We start from the raw sequence: 14,939 nt of genomic DNA, 5'->3' as shown, positions 1-14,939 counted from the left end.
TGGAGCGCTCAAGATGGGGAATCTAGGGAATTTGCAAGGAATCCTGTAGATGAGGCTTGTATAATGGCAAAGTATTTTTATGGAGCTCTGTATGATTCTATTTCTTGTTTAATAGAAGAGGCTGGTGCCTAGTGTCTGCTGCTTACTTCACCTGAATTACTCATTTTAGATAAAATAGGGAGTTGTGGAAGGTTGAGGGCAAATCAGCAGTTGTGTAGGAGTGTCACACTAACAGTGAGACAACTCCAGCATGGACTTTTGCCATCCTAGTTCCCACACACTGCTCATAAAGTGCTCAGGTTGGCAGTGAACTCCAAAGAAAACACACACATGTATAATATATAAAGGAGTCCAAGATCATGACTTTATCCGCCTCTGGCCTTTGATAAAGTGTCCATGCTGCTGGACCATGTCTGGAAGAGGAAAGACACAGATTCATGTGGAGGGTAGAAAAAGAAAGAAAAGGGGACCTAAATTTCTGGACAGAGTTAAGATGTGTTGGATACATTTCCGAGGGCTGCATCTTCATGGCTCACACACCTCTTACCAGGCCCCTTTCCAGCATTCCCACATGAGCCAACTAGGCTTTGACCTGAGTTTTGGTGGGAAGGAACCAAGGCAAAGCTCTGTTAAATATGCTGCTGTGGGAGTCTGTGCATTTGGTAAGAGTGTGTGATGCTGGTAATCTCTTCCTCATCTAGGCCTTCTAAAAAGTGGGTTTTATGTCTTTATTGTTGGAATTTCAGGAATGTGTGCGTGAAATGCCTGAAAGATGGTTAGATTTCCTATTCCTCCTTCCATCCAGCCTGGAGAGTCACTAGGGGAGGAGCTTGTTGTTGTCCGTTCAGACCTTGTGCAGGTCATTGTCTGTGCCTTTTACTTTGAGCTGGTATTTGGAATAATGATTCAGCACTCCCTTGTACTGTTCAGCTACACCAGTGGTTTGTTGTGTAAAACTATGACACCACAGTAGGATTATGACACTGACCGTGTTCAGCTTGCCTGTTTTCCCTGAGCTCAGATGTGTGCGAAAGAGAAAATTTACTCTTGTTCACTGTGTTGCTGTCTGGGGTCCTATATAGCATGGTCTCTGTAAGCATCTGTTCTCTTGCCCTTTATTCATACCTACATTCATACCTCCCTCTGCTCCCATGTCCCCATCGGTAATTGTTGAAAGCTGCTCCTGCATCTTTCACTGGTGCATGGCTGTTAACTTCATCATTCAGGAAGCCGAGGCAGGAGAATTGGAAGCTTAAAACCACCTGGGACTCATTCTTAGTGCCAGACACGGGGAGATGTAAGCATGCGCTCCATAGGATGGAATTGGATGGGACAACCACATTACTGGTGAGATTGTTCTCCCACCACTTTGTTTTGTGTGTGTGTGTGTGTGTGTGTGTGTGTGTGTGTTTCAGCTTAATTCCTTTAGGACAGTGGTTCTCAACCTTCCTAATGCTGTGACCCTTTAATACAGTTCTTCATGTTGTGGTGGCCCCCCAAACAAAACTTTTTGTTGCTACTTTATAACTCTAATTTTGATATTGTTATGAATCATAATGGTAATACTCAGAATGTTTGATATGTGACCCTCCTGTGAAAGAGTCATTCAACCCCCAGAAAGAGGCCTCAACCCTCAGGCTGAGAAACACTGCCTCAGTAACTGCTTCAGTTGTTGCCTTTACCAGTAGTTCTATTCTCACTGCTAGGTCACCAATTGGATTAATCCTTCACTCACAGAAATGCATCTAGGCTTTGGGGCAGTTCTCAATAAATCTGCTGGAAATGTGGTTGGAGGGAATCTTTCTTACTCTGCCTTTTCCCCCACTTCCTTCTTTGGAGTTGTTGGCACATGCTGCACAGACACTCTGCCAAATGAGTGACCTGCAACTTCCCATACCACTGCACCAGCCTCCTGCTGATAGGCATGCAGCCACACAGCCAGCCTTTTGTTCTTACACCAGTCCTGTATGACAGGCTTTGTTGGCATTTGAGGTGATCTTCTTGTCCACATTGTCAAACTCTTTTCATTAAAAGAGGCCATGTGCTGACTGGAAGCTCCTTTACTCATTTGAGTGTTTTTTTTTTTTTTTTTTTAAATGATTGTTTTCTTTGTACAATTAATGTATTTTTATTTTATGCGCATTGGTGTTTTGCTTGCATGTATGTGTCTGGGTGAGGTGTCAGAGCTTCTGGAACTGGAGTTATAGACAGTTGTGAATTGCCATGTGGGTGCTTGGAATTAAACCCGAGTCCTGTAGAAGAACAGCTAGTGCTCTTAAGTACTGAGCCATCTCTCTAGTCATGTATTTTTTTCTTAAACTTGAAAAAAGTTTTTTATGTATATAGGTATCTTGCCTCTATTTATGTATATGTTCCATGTGCCCCATGCCTTCAGTCTCTAGAAAAGGAGATAACATCCTCTTCAAGAGAAATAAAAATTTCCAGTTGTCAAAAAAGGCAGTGATGAAGCAATACAGAACACAAGTTAAATGTCTACAACAGGAAATCAGAAACAAGAACATCTACTGCTAGGATTCTGAAGTAAAATTTGTCTTCAACTTTAAAGGCATTTGGGCCAGAGCTTGGACACCAAAGAATTTTGAGAGGCATCCCTGGCTTCCCCCAGGATGTTTCTAGAACCCCTACTAAGTTGACAATCAGAGCTGTGACCAGCCAATGCCACATACAGAACTGTGCTGTCTGTCATCAGAGGAACAGAGGCCCAAGAGAGGACCTCATGTAGATCAGTCCACACCAGCCTTGAGCTTACAGTGTAGCCAAGGGTGACCTTGAACTCTTGATTCTCTTGGTTCCACATCCCAAGCACAGCAGCTATAGACATGTACACCCGGTTCTTAAATTATATTCTTGTGTCTTGGAGAATGGGTCCCTCTCTGAATTATGCATATGAAAGTAGATTGAGGATATAAAGTGTGAGTGGGAGCAATGGGAGGCACTATGCCGGGTGATAGCGAACCAGTAAGTGTCAGGGGTAGTCTGTACTTGACCTCAAGTACAGCTTTGATGGTGGGAGGTGTCAAGGGGCTGTGGAAGGAGGGAGAATGCTCAGAAAGGTTGTAGGTGGATAGGGGGTATGATGGACAACACAGGTTTTAACAAGAATTTCACAGAGGACACAAAAATGTAAGATTTTGATAAAAGTTTGATTATGTTGTTTGGATTTCTGTTAAACTCTAACTAAGTTTGTCTTAAGGGAAAGCACACCTAGTGCTGAGTTTTTGCATAGGAAGGAAAGGAAGACATGCCAAACAGGTCATCAGATAATCATGGTGGGTCTCTCCTCATCTTGTCCTGTGGGGCCATGTTTTTTTAGTGTTGAGAGTAAACACTTGCTGTAAAGCAAACAAACTATCAGATATGACCCTTTATAAGTCCAGACCAGCTAAAGATGCACCTTAGTGTGGGTCTCCTCTTTCCTGAGGGACTGTTGGCCACCAGCCCCCAAAGCAGGAGGTGCAGAAGGCACAGGGCTCAGAAGGTTCATGAGCCCGAAGAAGAATGACTTCTCTGGGAGCCACTTCAACTTTATTCAGTGAGAACAAAGGCTGTATAGTCCTTGGGGAGTGGGGAGGGGCTCCCAGAATAGGTGTGCATAATTGGTTGAAACTAGGCACTTTAAAGATATGCTTGATTTGCATTTTGCTACACTCATACAAATGGGAACACAATACCTAATTATCCTATAGGCACAGGTAGGGGAGAACTAGTAGGGCATTGTGTCTAAGGCCATATATCAAATGCCGTTAGGGGCATCTGTGTCTAAAGACACTCTCCAGATGAGGTCAGGTAGAGAGCAGAAGGTCCTGCTTGGGAAAGGCAGTCCTTCATCTAGCACTGAGCTCAGAAGAATGGCTATCCAGCCTAGAAGGACTAAAGTCTTAAACAGCAGGGTCCCTTCAGCACCTTAGTAACATTACTTGTTATGTTATAGTTATTAAACTGTAAAAGGAACTAAGAAGAGGGTAGTGTTGACTTAACTTGCTCTTCCTTTCCCTTTCAGAGCACACTGTCCTGCTGGAGTTCATACCCAGTCCTGAGCAACACTGATTTTTTTTTTTTCCCCTTTTTTTGCCATGGAATCTGTGAGTACTGCTTCTTGCATTTTCTCTTGGGCGTGATGGAGGTTTGCCCAGTGTTGTGACTGCTGTCCTGGATTTTATTCAGAGAGGGTGGTTTGGCATGGCCACTGTGAACTCTCCTGGAGTCAATAAGTAGCATCTCTTGTGTCCTTGTGAGGATGATTTTTTTGGAGGGAGGGTGGGTAGGGACTAGGTTGATGGTCTTATTTACAGAATAAATTTGTTTCTGCCTCTAAATAGATTGGAGGCCTGGCGGTTGCTGTGTTTGTTTAGCACTGTGTGCATGCGGTATCAGCTGTTTATCATGAAGCAAAGCTTTGGAAATGGGCAGGACGGATCTGAGACTTGTGATCTGGCATCCTGTGCTGCTGGCTTGGGGGCTGTTGTAGAGGAGTGCTGTAGCTTTCCTGGCTTGAGGCCAGGCTGTTGGTCAGTTGGGAGGAATAGGATCTTTGGCTGATAGTCCCAAACCTCCTGAGAAGGACTGGGATGTGTTCTGAGAATAGGGACATCTGTCTCCATAAAGGCCCATTTGCCCTTGGGTCACCATTGGATAAAAGTTTCTCCTGAAGAGACTCATTGTAGCTGGCACATTGTCTCTCTTCTGTAATGGGAGAACTGATAACTGTTAAGAAAAATGCTTCACACATTTTAGGTTTTTGTTGATTGCTCAGCTATTATGTTTTCAAGTAAGTAGCCCCAAATATACTATTTTTATGTTATTTAGCATATTTCCTCCCCCCATACCTCTTTACCCTTGAGTTTGGGTACTGGGAATTAAACCTAGATCTTTTGCCCCCACCCCCACCCCCACCCCCAAAAGTGCTCTTAATTGCTAAGCCATTTCTCCAGCCCTGAAGGTTTATAGCACTTCAGCCATTGTTGTTTTTAGAGACTTGATGATGTAGCTCAGATGGGCTCCAGTTCACAACTGTCCTGCAGAGAGGCTTCTTCCAGTGATTGCAGGCACCCCCACTACACTCAGCAATATTTTTGCTTCTGAAAGTGGTATGGCATAGTAATAAAGACAGTGTTATTTATATGAAAGAAACCCTGGATTTCATTTGTGTGTGTATATTTATTATTTCACTTTGTGTATGGGTGTTTGGCTTGCATGCATATCTGTGCATAGTGTGTGTGTTCATGTTGACTGCAGAGTCTAGAAGAGGGTGTCAGATCTAATGGAATTGGAGTTATAGACAGTTGTCAGCTGCCATGTGGATGCTGGGAATGTAACTTCTAGGTCCTCTGGAAGGGAATCCAGGGCTCTTAATTGCTGAGCCGTCTCTCCAGCCGCCAATGTTTTATGTTTTGAATTTAACATCTCTATTCAAAATAGAAAAGCAGAAACAAGATCTGAAATTAGAGGCCAGCATAGTGAGGCTCTGTCTGGATAATAAAATTTTAGTTGAAATACACAATAGAAAAATACAAGGCTAAGAGCATCATCTAGTGATAAAGGATAAGTACTTCACACGTGTGAGGTCTCTAGGTCATCACCCCCAACCTGCCAGGGCTGGTGTCACCTCATTATGTTACCCAGGCTATGTCTGAACTTCTAGACCCCTGGATCCTAGGACACAAGCACACATCAGTCATTAAAGTCATTACTTCATTTGCTATAATGTTGATATTTTAAGTCATGTGAAAGTGCGTGGCGAGCTTTCTGTCTTTGTATCCTTGAAAGTACAGGCTGCAAACAAGCCACATGTAATTGCACAGTTCTGTCTTCAAGAACAGCAAAGGTAGGTGCTTTGCTGCCATAATATACTAAGTACATTGGTGGCTCCTGCTACATCAGAGTATGGCTAGAGAAAGGGAGCCAGCAGCGCTACATTTTACCTAGGATAACCTAGACCAAATCAGGACTTCGGGCGCATTAAAGATAACAAACATATTTTCTTTCATTAAGTAATATGCGTAGCAGGGCTGTAAAGATGGATCAGTAGTTAAGAGCGTCATCTACTCTTCTAAAGACCTGGGTTTAATTCTCAGTACATACATGGCATTTCACAATTGTCTGTAATTCTAGTTACAGGCCATCTAGTACCCTCTCTGATCTTCAAGTCCACTGCATGAAAGTGGTACGCAGACGTTCACTCAACCGAAACACCACACATAAAATACATAATTATAAAGAAACTGCTAATTATACCAGTATTAATTTATAGAGGATTAATTGCTTGTTTTGACATAGTGTTTCTTTTTGTAGCCTATGCTGGCCTTGAACTTATGGCAGTCACCTAACTCAGCCTCCTTAGTGCTAGAATTACAGGCATGCGGTTAACCATTCCTGGCTTCTTTACCATAACTTATCAGTTTGATTGTTTTAAAAAGAAGTTGTTTTCTAGATGCTTCTGTGGCTGCCATTCTCCCATGGGAGTAGGATGGAGGCTCAAGGCATTATTACAATGTTCTTGGGCTTCCTGAATGTCATTCCTGTTCACTGTCTGAAGAGCCCTGACTATGCCGTCTCCTCTTAGTATTTTTCTGTCATCTCTTAACCTCTGTCTTAAGTGTCGGTTATGATTTCATCTTAGCCTTTTTATTACTTTTCTGTTGCTGTGATAAAGAACACCATAATTAAAAGCAATTTATGGAAGAATTTATTTTGGCTTTCGATTTCAGAGGTACAAGAATCTATCATTGTGGTGGGGAGGGATGGCGGACACAGTGCCAAAGCAGGAAAGCTGAGAGATTAAATCTTCAAATGCAGTGGAGCTAGAAGTAGCATGAAGCTGTGAACTCTCAAACGTGTCCCCAATGATGCAGTTCCTCCAAGAACCACCTCTCCAAATAGCATTACTAACTGGGAACCAAGTGTTCAAAGACTTGGGCGTTTGGGGGCATTTTTCATTCAAACGGTTAAGCCTCTCCTAGAACATATTACTTTAAGTACCTTACCTTCCTCTGCTTTGCTCTTCTTTTTGCCTTCAAGAGGGCAGACACCTGTGTGAGATAAAGCCTGTGCCTGGGCACAATGTCCTGTGTTTAGTTAGATGTCAGCTCAGGTCACCTGGGCTTCTTTTCTCTAAAGGAGTGATTGTTTGACCCTTTATCTAGTGAAGTGCTGGCCACTTGTGCTGTCCTTTGTGCAGTCTGCTTCCTGACCCTTAAATCATAAGCATCCTCTGTCTTCTCTGGTCTGTATGCAGGTGGTTCTATGTAGACAAGAGTATCACCTTGTTTCAGCTCATGTGGTTCCTTTTGCACTTTTCATTGGGCCTCTACACGTAGGGTCCAGAGCACACATAGCTCTCTTCCTGCAGCAGGTGTTCTGAAGAACATGCATACCTGGGGGAAGCTGTGATTGAGCTGTGGTCATGAGGTGTGCCTGTTCTAGAAATAGTTACACATGGGTGTAAATCAGAATTAAAGATCGTGAAGGACATTGCCACTGCTCCATTTTTACAATTAAGAAAGAAAACAGGGCATACCGAAACTTAGGACTGTGATGTGTTCTGGCCAGACTATTGCTAGAAGTCAGTTGCACTATCTGTAATGCATCTGCCACATTAAGGAGCTTTTAGAGGAAATCCTACTTAGGTGCAAGGAGACTGAGTGGATGTTCAGGACCTTGGGTCCCAGTGGCATGTATTTTGGTATGTAATTGCAGCATGGTTTGGGGCTAGCTGAGATGGCTAAGTGGCACAGTGCTGCTTAACTAGTATGGTGCTTGTTTTGCTTTCTTTTTGTTGCTAAGGAGGACATCTGTGAAAGTCTCTTGAGAGCTCGGGACTATGGTTCGTTACCGTTTGCTAGGGCAGGTGCAGAAAGGAAGAAGCTTAGAACACTTACCCACTCTAGCATTGCAATTTCCTTGAGTCTTAAAATTCCTTTATCAACACTAAGCCAAGGGACATCAGACATCTCTAATTCTTTTTCAGTAGACTATCTTTGGACAAATGCTTTGCCAACCATTCAAACAAACTTTTGACACTTTTTTAAAAAGCTATATGAGCTTCCATATTAACCCCAGAGTCTGCACTCAGTGGTCCCACATCAGCAAACTCAGCCTGATCCAATTTCAAGTTCCTTCCACAACCTTAAGGTCCACCCCCACACACTCTGCAGCCTTCTGCGTGGGTGAGTTATCAAACTCCAGGTTCTGTAGTAGTGCAGCCTGCCTCCTCATGGACCACACTTTCTTCCTCCCCTCTAGGAGCCTGGTTATAGGTCTAGAGGCGACTGTTGGAGGGCCCAAGGGACATCAGCATTGTCTTACCTGGCACCTGCTCCAGAGAAAGTCACTGCTGGTTTATCAAACATTGAAGACTCAGTTTCCACGGTCAAAGGTGGAAAAGGCAGTAGTACTTCAGGGGTGGAGGTGGGAGTGTATCTGCTGATGGTGGGCCCTTGAGAATCTTTAGGGTCCCCTCAAATATCCCCATCTCGTTACAGGACCCCATTCTTTGGCAGTTAATGTTCTTTGTAGGCATAAGGTTATTATTGTATTAGTTTAAATTCTTATTTTCTGTCTAAATGTTGTGTAAACTCTGCTCCCCAATTATTCTCCTGTTATGTCAATAAAGCAGCTTACAGCCAATCAATGAGCAGGGAAGATAATAGGGCTGGACTTCCTACCAACTAGGGGAGAGGAGTCAGGGAGAGAAGCAGAGAGGAGCTGGCCACCAGGAGAGGTGCAAGGAAGATCAGGAGGAAGGAGCTGGAGCTGAGGAAAGCTCTCTGGGATATTTGCTGGGAATAAGAAGACAAAACAGCACAGAGGGTTAAGAACAGACTTAACCTGCTCAGAATTGTGTTGTGGAGCCTTGTATTATAAAAGAGTCTTAATTATTTGTGTGATAGGTAGGTTAAATAATCTAAAAGAAACTCAAACACAGTTTTATAAAAATAATTACAACAGTCTTTACTTTAATTGCTAGCACCATTCAAGTCCAGGACTTGAATTTTCTCTGGAATTCAGGCATACTCCTCCAAACCTCTAAGATGGGGTTTCTCTAGAACTCTGAAGACCAACCAGACTGACCTCGAACTCACAGAGATCCACCTGCCTCTGCCTTCTGAGTGCTGGGATTAAAGCTGTGAGTTACCACTGCCCAGTAATTCAACCAATCTTATAATGAGGGCTTTTATTTGGTTTTCCACAACTTAAGCTCTGTGGCTGCTGGAGAGAAGATTCACTTCCAGGGCACAGTCAAATTTAGAATGGTTATGTGCACCTGAAGCCAGTCTGTTCTATCACTGATTTCATTGTGGTCTTTTACATATTCTGAGATGCCAGACGTTTTATCATGGAGTATATTCTTTTCTTTTGTCAATTTATCCAGAGTGTTAGAAGCAGCCAACCACCACATCATTTTCCACAGATTGTCAAACGTTTTATATACAGATTGATTGTATCCATTGCCTCTAACAATTGGTGAATCATGAAACCAAATCCATGTCTCCTTACGTTTATAAAATAGTTGATACCATGATCTTTCAGGACTCTGAGCCTCCAAGAGAGGCTTCAGTAGCTGTCAGGGTCTGCAGATTGGAAGCCCGTTCCAGATGCCCGAATAAGTAATCCTTCTGCTTCTGCTGCCGTAGAAGTACTTCTGGTACTAGGGCTCTTAGAGCAAGAGAACTTATAGAATGGACTAATAATTAATGAATTAGTACTTATGTTATATAGGACACCACACACACGCGCGTGCGCGCACACACACACACACACACACACACACACACACACACGATTTAGTATAGCGACTCTGTTAGTCCAAAAATGTCTGTCTTATCAGTCTATGAGGCCGGATACCGCAGCTGGTATTTAGTGTACACCAGAGTCCTCAAGAAGTAGGTTCTAATGCCAGTGAAGGAATGGGCTTGCCAGTAAGAGTGAACGCAAGAGGCGAAGAGAACAAGTAAGCTTCCTTATTCCTTGTCCCTGATACAGGGGACAAAATGTGTGGCCCAGATTAAAGGTATATCTTCCCACCTCAAAAGATCCAAGTAAATGGGACTAGAAAGATAGCTCAGTAGTTCAGAGCATTAAGAACTTTGGCTACTCTTGGCAGAGGACTGGGGTTCAATTCCCAGCACCGACATGGCAGCTTACAACTGTCTGTAACTCAAGTTACAGTGGATCCAGCTTTCTCACACAGGTATTCATGTCGACCAAACACCAAATGTACATAAAAATAAAAAATTATATTTTTAAAAAATCCAAGTTTAAAGAGGGACTTCCCATTACAAATGATTTAATTAAGGGGGGGAAAAAAAAGCCAGGTGTGATGGCACAAAGTACAGGACAACCAAAGTTACACAGAGAAGCCCTGTCTCAAAAAAAAAGCATGCTCAGCCATTTGGATTTAGTTAATTCCAGATGTAGTCAAGTTGACACGCAAGAGTAGCCATCATACTTTTCTTTCTTTTCTACTCTAAGAAAGCTGGTTCTTCCATGACTACCATTACTATTGCCACACAGACATCACTGCACTCAGGGGCCCTTCTTTGTTGGTGATTGTGGTTTTTTTGTTTTTTGTTTTGGTGGGTGAGAGCAAAGTAGGGGTCTCAGTAGTTTTTACTGGACTTCTTAGTTCCATACACATAAAAACTCCCCTCCTCGTGTGTATGAGTATTTGTCTTGTGTGTATGTATTTTAAACATGTGCATGTGTGGTGTTTGCCAAGGCCAGAAGAAGCTGGTTGATCCCCGGGAACTGGAGGTATTGATGGCTGTGAGCCACCATATGGTGCTGGGAAATCTATCCTGGGTTATTTGCAAGAACAGCAAGGCCTTTACATTTCTGAACCAGCTCTCCAGTTGCATCCTCAACAAACATTGCTTTGTAAAACTGTGAGAATGTTCCCTGACTGGGTCTGGTTGCTGATGTTCAAGGGCATCCCCTGTTTTGAGTGTTGGGATCATAATGGCGGTATGATTGCTCAGCACTGTCTGATTGACAGTGTTTGCTCTGAGAGTCTTTCCTAGTTTGGATTTGGTGCCCCTTGCCTGGGTTGCCTGTGTGGTCTTGCTGCCTCTGGCGTGTGACAAGAGGAACATCCTGAAACCCTTTCTTGGGAGAGGGTGCAGTGATTCAAAAGTGGTTTTAAGCCCAGTCCAGTTCGGGAGAGTGTTTATCTCTTTAATCTGCTGCTATTGCTAATCTTGGTTGATTTCGCAAGTTACCTTATATTCTGGTATCTTACCTCTGAAACAGACTTATTAGCTTCTTCAGCTGCCTGCCCCACTTACATTGTTCTTAAGCCATGGGCTCCTCCAAGAAGTGTCGGTGTCTGCTGTGTGAGTTCAGAGGCTTCTTTCTGTACAAGCTAACTCCCTCAGTGTGTCCAAGAGGGGTTTTCTGTCTTCACTTTTAAGTGTCTTAGTTTTAGCCTTGGTCACTGGTCTGATGTATAGGAGTTGGTATTTCGTGCTATTTTCTAAAAGCAGCAGAAGTATAGACCTCGTTGTCAGCACACACTCTGTGAGCCGCTGTGTCCGAGACACTGTGGAGCTTGCGTCACTGTGAATATTAATATTCAATCCCATTATGCCACTTTGCATCGGTGTAGTCTGGTTTTTGGCAGTGTTGGGTCTTCTTGGGGCACTGCCTAGTTGGTGTACTTCAGAGAGGCTGAGGTTGAGGCTAGCACTTGCCCTGGGGCACAGCTCCGGCTTGAGAAGAGTCTGCACATGGTGGATGGCTCTGTCTCTGTTTGTTTTTCGGAGACTGTCTTTGTTTTGTTGCTCAGGGTAGCCTTAAACTTGAGGTGTTCCTCTTTTACCCTCCGGGCGCTGTGGCTAGAAGTGTGTGCTACTGTGTTGGGCTGCCTCTTCTCTGTTTAACTTCATTCACTTCCTTCACTCGTCACATCGGGAAACCCCGACACTTGGTTTACAGCGCTCTTTGCCAGCTCTTTACTTCTTTCAAGTTAATAGTGTTTCATGTCTTCACAGACTGCTAGGTCTATTTGTTGTAAATTACAATCAAATAAGAACCAGTGTGTTGCCAGGTGTGGCGGCGCACACCTTTAATCCCAGCACTTAGGAGGCAGAGGCAGGCAGATCAGTGTGAGTTCGAGCCAACCTGGTCTACAAAGCAAGTCCAGGACAGCCAAGGCTACACAGAGAAACCCTGTCTTTAAAAAAAAAAAAAAAAAAAAGAACCAGTATGTTGGCTGTAACTGGGAAGCTTAAGGGGTCATCGGTTGGCATCTTGGATTATTGCCAAGAGTGAGGAATGAGTTCTATCTTCTCACCCTGTCAGAACCAGTTACAGCATTTGCCCAGTCTCAAGTATCTTACTGTGACTTACTTAGGTTAAGAGTTAATGGTTGTGCCGACCGTGATGGTGCATGCCTGTAATTCCAGCACTCGAGAAGCAGAGGAAAGGGGATCAACACACACAAAAGCAAAAGAGATTGTAGTTAAATATAAATTAACTCCTCCAAGATAACTTCAGTCTTTCTACAAAGAGCTGGTTAAAGTAAATCATAGGCATCCAGACAATGTTACTTTGTTACATTGGAGGGGCAGATCTTTTGTGCAGTGAGCTGAAGAGATCTTTATTCTAAGGATTATATTATACTCATTCACTGTCTTAGAAAAATCAACGCTTTATTGTTACTAAAACTGCTCGTGGAGTTGGAACAAAACTTTGCTTCAATTTGCATACGCTGGCATATCACAACTTTATGGTCTAAGGGCTCAAGTGCATATACCCCTACAGGCTGGAGGCCAGAACCCAAGACCAAGCAAGGTGTATGTAGGACTGAGACTTCTAGGATAATATGATCTAGGGCCCTAAGTTTGTCTCCAGTTTTTCAAGGTTGGTGGCAGTCCTTGGTGGTTGTGACACCTACACAATTTCATGCATCTGTCTGTATTTGGCTTTCTCCTGTCTGTGTCCAAAATTCCTGTATAATTTTAAAGTATTTATTTATTATTAATTTATCTATTTATACAGTATTCTGCCTGCATGTATGCCTGCACACCAGAAGAGGACATCAGATCGCATTATAGATGGTTGTGAGCCACCATGTGGTTGCTGGGAATTTAACTCAGGACTTCTGGTCTTAACCTCTGAGCCATCTCTCCAACTCCCCAAAGTTTCTGTTTATAAGGCAACCAGCCGTTCTGGGTTTAGAGTTCGCCCTGATGAGCTCTTGAATTTACCTGTATAGATCTGTTTCCAAACAGTCAGATACTAGATTTCCATGGTTATTTTTTATAACATAGTTTGATTTGTCACACCAGCAGATAAAATTAAGTGTAAAAAAGAAAGTAGGAATCTGACTTTTCTATTGCCGTGATAATATACCATGACCAAGACATCGTAAAAGGAATCATCTAATTGGGGGCTCATAGTTCTAGAGGGTTAGTCCGTATTTGGGAGCATGGCATTGGAGATGTAACTGAGAACTTACATCTGATCCACAAGGATCAGAGAGGGGAGAGGGAGAGGGCTAATTGGGAGTAACCTGGGCACTTGAAATCTCAAACACTAGCCCCAGTGACACACCCCATCTTCTACAAGGCTGGCTTGGATTACATAAGACCCCCCTGCAAGAACAAGTGCTTTTTAACTGCTAAGCTATCTCTCTAGCCCCTGCAACAGTCACCTTTTAAAACCTAAACTCTGCCTGGAGCTGTAGTCTTGTCAGCAGTTGTCACCATGTGTTAGGCCTTAGGTCTGAACCACCACTTCAGGTTTCCGTGAGATTTGAGCATAAAGGGCAGAGTTACTATATAATCTCGCAGCCTCCACATATCAGTGTTCTGCACCAGGATAGCCCATCTGTTACACCAAAGATTACTCACTGACACCTTTCATTATAACTGAGTCGGACAGACCCTTTCCCAGGGATGGCGTAAGACCCTCAGAAAACACCGACATTTGCATTACAGTTTATAACAGTAGCAAAATTACAGCAACAGAAATAATTATATGTTGGGGTCACCACAACATGCCATGAGGAACTATATTAAAGGGTCATGGCATTAAGAAGGTTGAGAATCACAGCTTTACAGCATCATCCAGACCAGTTTTACTGCTGTACATACCACCCATGTCCTGCCTGTTTGACCCTCCCTTATCGACTCCTGGGTAGCTGTGGACCAGTTTTACCTTTCAGTATGTCTTCAGTTGGAATCCTACAGCATATTACCTTTTCTCTTTATCTTCTTTGGAGATATAGCACTGGCTGTCCTAGAACTCAACTAAATAGACCAGGTCATCCTAGAACTCTCAGAGACCCACTTACCTCTGCCTCCATAGTGCTGGGATTAAAGACATGTACCACCCAGCCTGCATGTTACCTTTTTCTCATGGGCTTCTTTCTCTTAATAATAGGCATTTAAGAAGCACCCATGTCTTTATGTCAGTTGTGTATTGGCACTAGAGTGACTGCTCTTCGTTTGATCTTGGTTTTGTTTTATACCCGTAGTAGACAGTGACTCCGCAGTATGGGATGGATTTCTTTTGTAATGTCTACCAATAGTCCCTCTTTAATGACCTCTTCTCCCAGTTCTCTTGAGCCCATTCCTCTGGCATCCCATAGCCCCTCCCTGTGCCTTACCCAGATTTTTTTTTGCTTACATAGTTCTTCCTGTTTAGAAGATTCCTCAAAATAACTACACTTCATTTTGTAAACCAGGATTCCTTAGTTATTTCTGTGTTGGTCCCTATTCATTGCTTATTCTAGGTCTTGCCCTGTATCTTAGCCTGGCATTTGCTTTAGCAGTTTGTCTTTGTTTTATCAAAAACTTCAGATAAAAATATCATCTGGGTTATAGTGCCTTAAAATCTACTGTTTCACATTTGCTGGCTTGGAAATCCTTTTTATGTAGGTCATTTAAAAAAATATGTTGTACTAAGGTCTTGGAGAA

At 43.1% G+C, this 14,939-nt stretch overlaps 1 protein-coding gene across 2 annotated transcripts in view; it reads left to right on the top strand.

The window, feature by feature from the left end:
* Ankrd11 (ankyrin repeat domain containing 11) overlaps positions 1-14,939 on the top strand; it is a 158,680-nt gene that overhangs the window by 56,339 nt on the left and 87,402 nt on the right. Inside the window, exon 2 of one of the 2 annotated variants that reach the window (XM_051168668.1) lies at positions 4,022-4,103. The exons of the other annotated variant lie outside the window; for it this stretch is intronic. The gene's annotated coding sequence lies outside the window, so the exon portion shown is untranslated. The remainder of the gene's footprint in view (positions 1-4,021; positions 4,104-14,939) is intronic. 2 annotated transcript variants of the gene reach the window in all.

The sequence above is a fragment of the Acomys russatus genome, chromosome 26 (assembly GCF_903995435.1).
Source record: "Acomys russatus chromosome 26, mAcoRus1.1, whole genome shotgun sequence".
In the NCBI taxonomy this organism is placed as follows: domain Eukaryota; kingdom Metazoa; phylum Chordata; class Mammalia; order Rodentia; family Muridae; genus Acomys; species Acomys russatus.
The sequence above is the reverse complement of the archived record's forward strand: the minus strand, read 5'-3'. Positions and strand labels throughout refer to the sequence as shown.